A 7,016-nucleotide genomic window follows, 5' to 3' on the forward strand; every position below is an offset into this window, starting at 1 on the left:
TTGGTAAAGAAGGTACTCGAATTCAAAAAATTAGAGAAGATACTAGAGCTGATATTAAAATTGCTGACGCAATCACTGTAAGTTTTCCCCATTTTTAATTAGAATATAATTTACTTCAGTAGAAAAATCTGTATTTAATTAATTAATTGATTGTTGCAGAGAGATATGTCGAAAATGTGTATATGATTAAATATGTAAAGTTGAACTCTGTTGAAGTACTAAGAGGTCAATTTCCAACTTAGAGCAACAGTTTGTTATAACAAGGTTAGGAATAAGAATTAAACTTGGTAGGTTATAGTATTTTTTCTGATTGGAATATGTTATTGTAAGCTTGCACAAGATATCCTTTCATTTGTGATATCCTTAGCTCAGACCCACATTGAGAATATCTATATTTGTGACAAATGAGCACTTGAGCAACATGTCATCATTACAGTAAGAAGTTAATTAATAACATATTGACTTTCTTAAATACTCATTACTGAAACCAAAGGCACCCAACATTTTGACGAGACACAAGCAGGTCCTACTACATAATTTTAGATCAGATCTTTATAGCTAGCTATGTCAAATATTATGATTTTTTCTTTGTCAGGTCTCAATGTCACAAAGATTTTTTCCAATGTCCATAAACTTACATTAACCTGCTTTATCTCTTCTATTCGTTACCATTTGCTTTTAAGAGGCTAACCCACTCCAGACCTCAGAATGTCGCAAAGACCTATATATTTCATTTAGGACACTGAATATATGCTCTCTTTTTGCATGCTAAACTCAGATATTGGGTGGTATACCACAAATACTCAAAGCCTTGGAGATAATTAGCAGTCAAATAAGGTATGGTGCTGGTATTTGTTATGGTGTTTGTTTATCCTTTTTATTATTGTTAAATGCTAAGATTATAACATTTCTTTTCCTGTTATGCAGGGAAAACTCACCCAGCAAAGTAATTTCCATCAGACCAACACTAAATCTGCACCATTTAAAATTGTTAGATTGGATGAAGACTTGAGCTATCTATATTAGTTTTCCCATTATCCTTCTGGCTGAGTGGCTTTCTTTGCCTCTGAAAATGCAGCAGGGACAAATTAGAAAGGCATCTTGCAGATGCACAGATGTTTGACATGGCATGGATGGTTACACACAATGGTGGTGCCGCCATAAAATATGATACTAAATTTGTATGTAGAGGTTGTTAGCATGAATTCCTAAAAAAATGTGATCTATTTTTTTTTTTTTTTTTTTACTTCAGATCCCTTTTTGTCATGTTGATTTGTTCATTTTCCTTGCATGAAATACCCTGTCTTCATAAGTCACCATTTTGTGTGCGTGTGCTGATTAATTCCTAGTTTTTGTCTATTCCTCCTGGGAAATGATATGTATCCTTATTAGGGAAATCCTCCTCGGAAAATATATAGATTCATTACACATTTGTAGTTTTATATACTTTTCAATAATCTAGGAAACTGAATGTATATTGAAAATATTCACTTAATAATTTCATCTCTTTGAACTTGTTAGGTTGATTGCATATTCTTTCTTTGCCGAAGGTTAGGGCAGGAGCTGAGATGGTATTGTTGTCACTACTCGTTATTATGCTATTACTGTAACTCTAATTTGCAGTGATAGAAGTTTCGGTAATCTCCTACATTCGTTACGTTTGTCTAAATGAGCTGATCAATTCCTTGATTGTTTTGTTTCTTGAATATTTGTTTGATGATTGCAAGGTTTACAAAATTGAAACTTTATTGTTGTTATCACTACTTGTTTGAACGGGTAAGTTTCTACGAACATGAGAATTATATCATCTTGAATTTGTACATTTTCTTTTCTTGAGTCCTTCATATGATAGTGTTAAACACCCTTTCACGACAATTCTTCATGATAGTTTCAATGATAAATAGCCTACTAGATACTTAAATCTTGATGTTTTCAGTAGTACCCTTTGTGCTAATTATTTGATTTCAGTGTTTAATATATGAATGCTATTATTAGGTATCTGGCCATAAGTAGTCTTGTACAGTAACTTCCAGGTTCATTCGGACAAACCGAAGTCTACACTTGCTGGAGTGGAGCTACACTGATAATGCTCCTGCCGTGTTGTACGTTTGCCTATGCGTCGTGTTGTACGTTTGCCTATGCTTTGGCTAGCTGCTTGTTCCATCTCTAGAAAATAAATTCTTGAGGCTTTTTACCCTCATGAAAGGTTGTGCGACTCAATGAAAGACCAAATTGCATAAAGGTGATGAAGATAGGAATTTCAAAGCACAAACTGTTTTGTTTCCCCATTATGTTCTTATTATGCCTTGTGTACTTTAAAAGCCTAGTTATTAATTGGCAATCAACCGTTTGAAAACGTTGTAAATTTTGGAAAACCAATGTATAATATATCAAATTTTGAAATGTGTTGTTTTAGTATGTTTGTGTAATTAATTTTATGATATGAGAATCATGTAGTATTAGTAGCTGTGTCGGGGAAAAAATAGGTTCTACCAAAAAAATTAATTATTTAAAAATATATATATTTTAAACAAATACGACGGGGAATACTATCATTACTTGACTTCCACATGAAAATTTGTGACGGTTTAATACGTTCAAGATTTGAAAATATATGGTTCTAGCAAAAAAGAACTTTGAGACGGTTTTGAATGTCTTATAATTAACGACGGCTTTAAGTGTCGCACACCCATCGCATTTCTAATTCGCTTTACCACACATTTTCCCGTTGTTAATATTAACGACAGGGCTATTCGCGACGAACTCTAGGACACCATTTCCCATTGTAAATCTCAATTTAGGATGGCAATTTCCGTCGTTTTTGGACTTTTCTGGTGTAGTGGTACGAGTAAGACTAAATATAAAAACAATATGTTCAATATTTCAAATAAAAGAATATACTATTACAATCATTTCAACTTGGAAGACAAGTTAGTTCCATTTTCTCAAAACGGCATGTAGTTTCTTCCCAAGTAAGATTTCACTCCCAATATACAATTCCAAGAATCTCATATAACAGTACTCATCATTCCCACTTTCCAAAAATAATTCACAACATAAATACCACTTACATTCTACTTATTAAATACATATATGATAACCTAATTAAATATGAGCTTGATACATCTTACATTTAAGCCAACACGTTGTCTTAGGGTAAGATATTTACATCCCTGCATAAAAAATTAATAGATCCTACCCTCCTACAAAATAGAGTTAGACATCACAATAAAATGATTTATTTCAGCCAGTCAAATTTCCATTCATAATCAAGCCTCATTTAAGACATGTAAGTCTAATTGATACAACCTGGTTCGGCCCACATATTCGGGGAATACCACTTATCATAATACATATATCAAGGGTAGTTATTCACATGACATCATTACATCATAAAGTTTCCGCATGCATAACCATAGATCTTAGACTATCACAAGTCATTAATATTTTTGTAATAATATATCAAGTTATAGTCATTTCATAATCACATAAAAGATCACAAGTATTCACTGATATTATTCACAGTCACACTTCACATCCATAACATCACACAAATTCACATACTTTTCGTTCATTCAATTCCACAATGTATCTTGTTTATTAATCACTTATTTACTGACCTCACCTTTAGTTCCTACTCCACGATTTGCATTTCACACATTTGCCTAATCACACATACCCGTGTGCCTTTCTCACATGGAGTACCACTACAAGACATATGTCCCAAGCGGTGATATCGCCTCCAGAAATATATTTACATCTTGCAAATTCATAACTTGTGAGTCATAGCCATCTCTGGGCTTTCCATGCGCATAATCACAGCCTCTTATGGGCATTCAATATCTCAGGTCATTCATGGCACATTCAATGAATACCTTAGGTCATTCCCGCCACATTCAAGGAATACTCATCATACACTAACAGGTCATTCATGGCACATTCAATGAATACCTTGGGTCATTCCCACCACATTCAAGGAATGCCCATCATAACTGATAGGAGCCCAAAACTGTAGTTTTAACCCTGTAACAGACATACTTTTAGACCAATTATGTGAGTAATAATTAAGAGTTAGCACTGATTACGTGTTTTTATGCATTTCAGGTTGCAAAGTCCATTATGTGCAGAAATGTGCCACTTTAGCGAGATAAAGGAGCAATGGTTGGTTGCTAAAGAGTTCTATGATTAAAGGCCAAGATTCAAGAAGACAAAGCCTTTCTAAAGCCCGGTCAAAGCTGAAAAGTCAAAGTCAACGCGGGCAGAAACAACACTCAAAGTCAGCAGAACTTCCAAAGGCCGTATCTTTGGACTCAGACCTCGGAATGGGGCCTACCTTATGTCAAAACGACCGGATTGGAAAGAGCTTTCCAATGGTCTAAGCCTTGACCCCATCAGAGGAGCAGAAGTAGATGAAAAGTTTGTGGAAGCCAACTGCAGCTGAAGAGGCCTTTTTGGACTGAAAGAATTGGGTTTTGGGCCTGATTCTCTGGCCCAAAACATGGCTCCAAGCCCATGCACGATTTTTGGATCTGAATGTATAAAAACAAAAGCTTAGCTCTTTGTTAATGGTAGCTAGTTAGACCTAAATTAATATATAGAATTCTAGATCTAGTTTTATTAATTAAATTAAGTTTAGTTCCATTTTCAATTCTTGTTTAGATTAAATCTTTGAATCATTGTTCTTGATTGATTTAGATAAATAAAATAGTTATTTTATCAATTTCGAATTTAGTATTTCAATCTATTAGATCTATTTTAATTATTGTTGGTTACCATTTCTTAGTTGTTAATTAGATTTTAATCATTATTGTTTAAGTAAGTAAATTTCAAATTCTTAAATTATGTTTAGTTTAGATTCAATGGGAAATGTTAGTTTGATGACTCAAGGCTAAAACCTCCATTAGAGGGGTTGATGAAGCCTTGATGAAAACTTAGTGGTTAGTATAGAATTGGTTGTAGAATCTATTCCACTCTAGAAGGTCGTGTTTCGCCATGAGAATGGGTGGACGACCTCACATGCTAGTTAGTATTCGGTAGAAATGCCACGAACACTAGGGATTAGAACTCGAAATTCTCGCCCGAACGCGTGAGAATTGAGATACAACATTCTACGCTAGGTTGTTAAGTTGGATTCGAGGTGGATTCAATTCCCCTCTAATTTCTTTATCTAGATTCAAACAATCGTATTTCCATAGTATTCGTAGTTAAATTCAACGTAGACTCTTTTTAGTAAGTATCGTAGTATATCACCTTCGTAAAGCTCTCATAGACTTAAGACCGACTAATTAGATTATAAAACATCCATGCTAGAGCACTAGGAGAGGAACAAATTTGTTACTCCACTCTATTTCGATAGAATTGAGAGTTGAAACTTTGATAAAATAGACACGTAAATAGTTTTAGTTTACTTACGTTTTGAGTTTTATCGTTCATTTCGTAGGTAAACTATTCATTTTACATTTATCAAATGGCGCCGCTGCCATCTTAGTTGCACTTTAGCATTGTTTTCATAGTAGAATTAGTCATTTTTAAGTCCCATTAAACCCACCCACCCTTGTTTGATTCATACTGTGGTTATCCGTTTCAGCATCGAAAAATTCCGAGAAAAATTACACGGAGCGATCGCTTATAAGGAGCGGCGCTGCCGCTCTTCGATCTGACTTCGAAGCGACCGCCCTCTTGTGAGCACGACCATCTACTCACTTATGGACATCGAGCGCGACCACCACTTGTCGACTAGGAGCGATCACGCCTTATATGCGAAGCACTGCTACTAAGTGCAAAATTTTGCGGATTTCTACAGGTTTGTTTCGAACTTCGATTTTTTAAGTTTTTCAGTGTTCTAACTTGTTATTTACACTGAACACGCGTAAACAAAACACTATTCATAAGCGAAGCAAGGACGCAATCAGGTAGTCCTTTCTTCCACACCTCGCATCTCCAGTTAGAGGTTTCTACTAGTATATCAGAATTGTTGGGAGTGTTGCATGTTTAGGTAAGTTCGACTTAGTCTTGCATGAGATTAAGGTCCGGTCGAACAAAACCACCAAACGTAATCACACAACAACGTCAACAAACAATTCTATCTAGTATACCACCCACTACACCTCTAGCTACTATTTCACACACACCACCTGATATTATGGCTGAAGAAAGAGAGACTCCTCTCTCCGACTTCTACAAAGCTTTGAGCGATAGCCCTAAGTCTTGCATCGTTCTAGCGGACCCCAATTGGGGATTTTTGAATCCCCAAATATATTTAATTTGTTACCCGTTTTCCATGGTTTAGGCCATGAAAAACCTTACCAACACATCGCGGGATTGAACAAGTCCTTACAACATTCCATCATCCTACGGTTGGTGCGGAACAAATTAAACCGAGGGTATTTCCCTTCACCTTAGCCGATAAGGCGTCTTTTGTTAACGCCCAAGCTCCTAACTCGTGGACTCGTGGGCTAAACTTGTTCACCGTTTATGGAACATTTTACCCACCCCTAAAGACGGATGAGATGCTTTCAAGATTCATTTTTCCGACAAAATCCTCATGAATCATTTTCTCGAGGCTTGGAATCGTTTCACCGATCCGCTTATAGAGTGTCCACACCATAACCTAGCAAAAGACACGCGTTAGTTCGTGCCTTTTCAAAGGACTTCAACATCACCATAAAGAAGTCCTTGACATAATGAATGGGGTAGTTTCCTAAGTAAAGGAGCCTCCGAGAGGCTTACAAATTTTTAGAAGAACAAACTAAACGCAATAACAATTGGGGAGTGATGATATCCCCGCCTCTGCTAGTTCTTCTTCAACATTAAGGCACGGAATGTTTGAGATGAAACCCGATCCGAACTTAAAAATTTAATTGAATCTCTAACTAAAAGGTGGAGGCTATTTCTATTCAACAAAAGCCTATCCCCGTCATGAATGTCAACTCCAACCCATGTAATTTCTGTTTGAGTCCCGAAAGCACCCCTCGACTCCTATTGTCCTCTCGCCTATGAACAACAACAATTAGATC

General features: G+C 35.9%; 1 long non-coding RNA gene across 1 annotated transcript; it reads left to right on the top strand.

Annotated features, from left to right (window-relative positions):
* The first annotated feature begins 234 nt into the window (after positions 1–234).
* Positions 235–1,802, top strand: LOC147475354 (uncharacterized). Its single transcript, XR_015209105.1, has 3 exons — positions 235–837; positions 928–1,191; positions 1,522–1,802. It is a non-coding gene; the product is annotated as an uncharacterized LOC147475354 (long non-coding RNA).
* Positions 1,803–7,016: the final 5,214 nt, after the last annotated feature.

The sequence above is a fragment of the Coptis chinensis genome, chromosome 9 (assembly GCF_015680905.1).
Source record: "Coptis chinensis isolate HL-2020 chromosome 9, ASM1568090v1, whole genome shotgun sequence".
NCBI lineage: Eukaryota > Viridiplantae > Streptophyta > Magnoliopsida > Ranunculales > Ranunculaceae > Coptis > Coptis chinensis.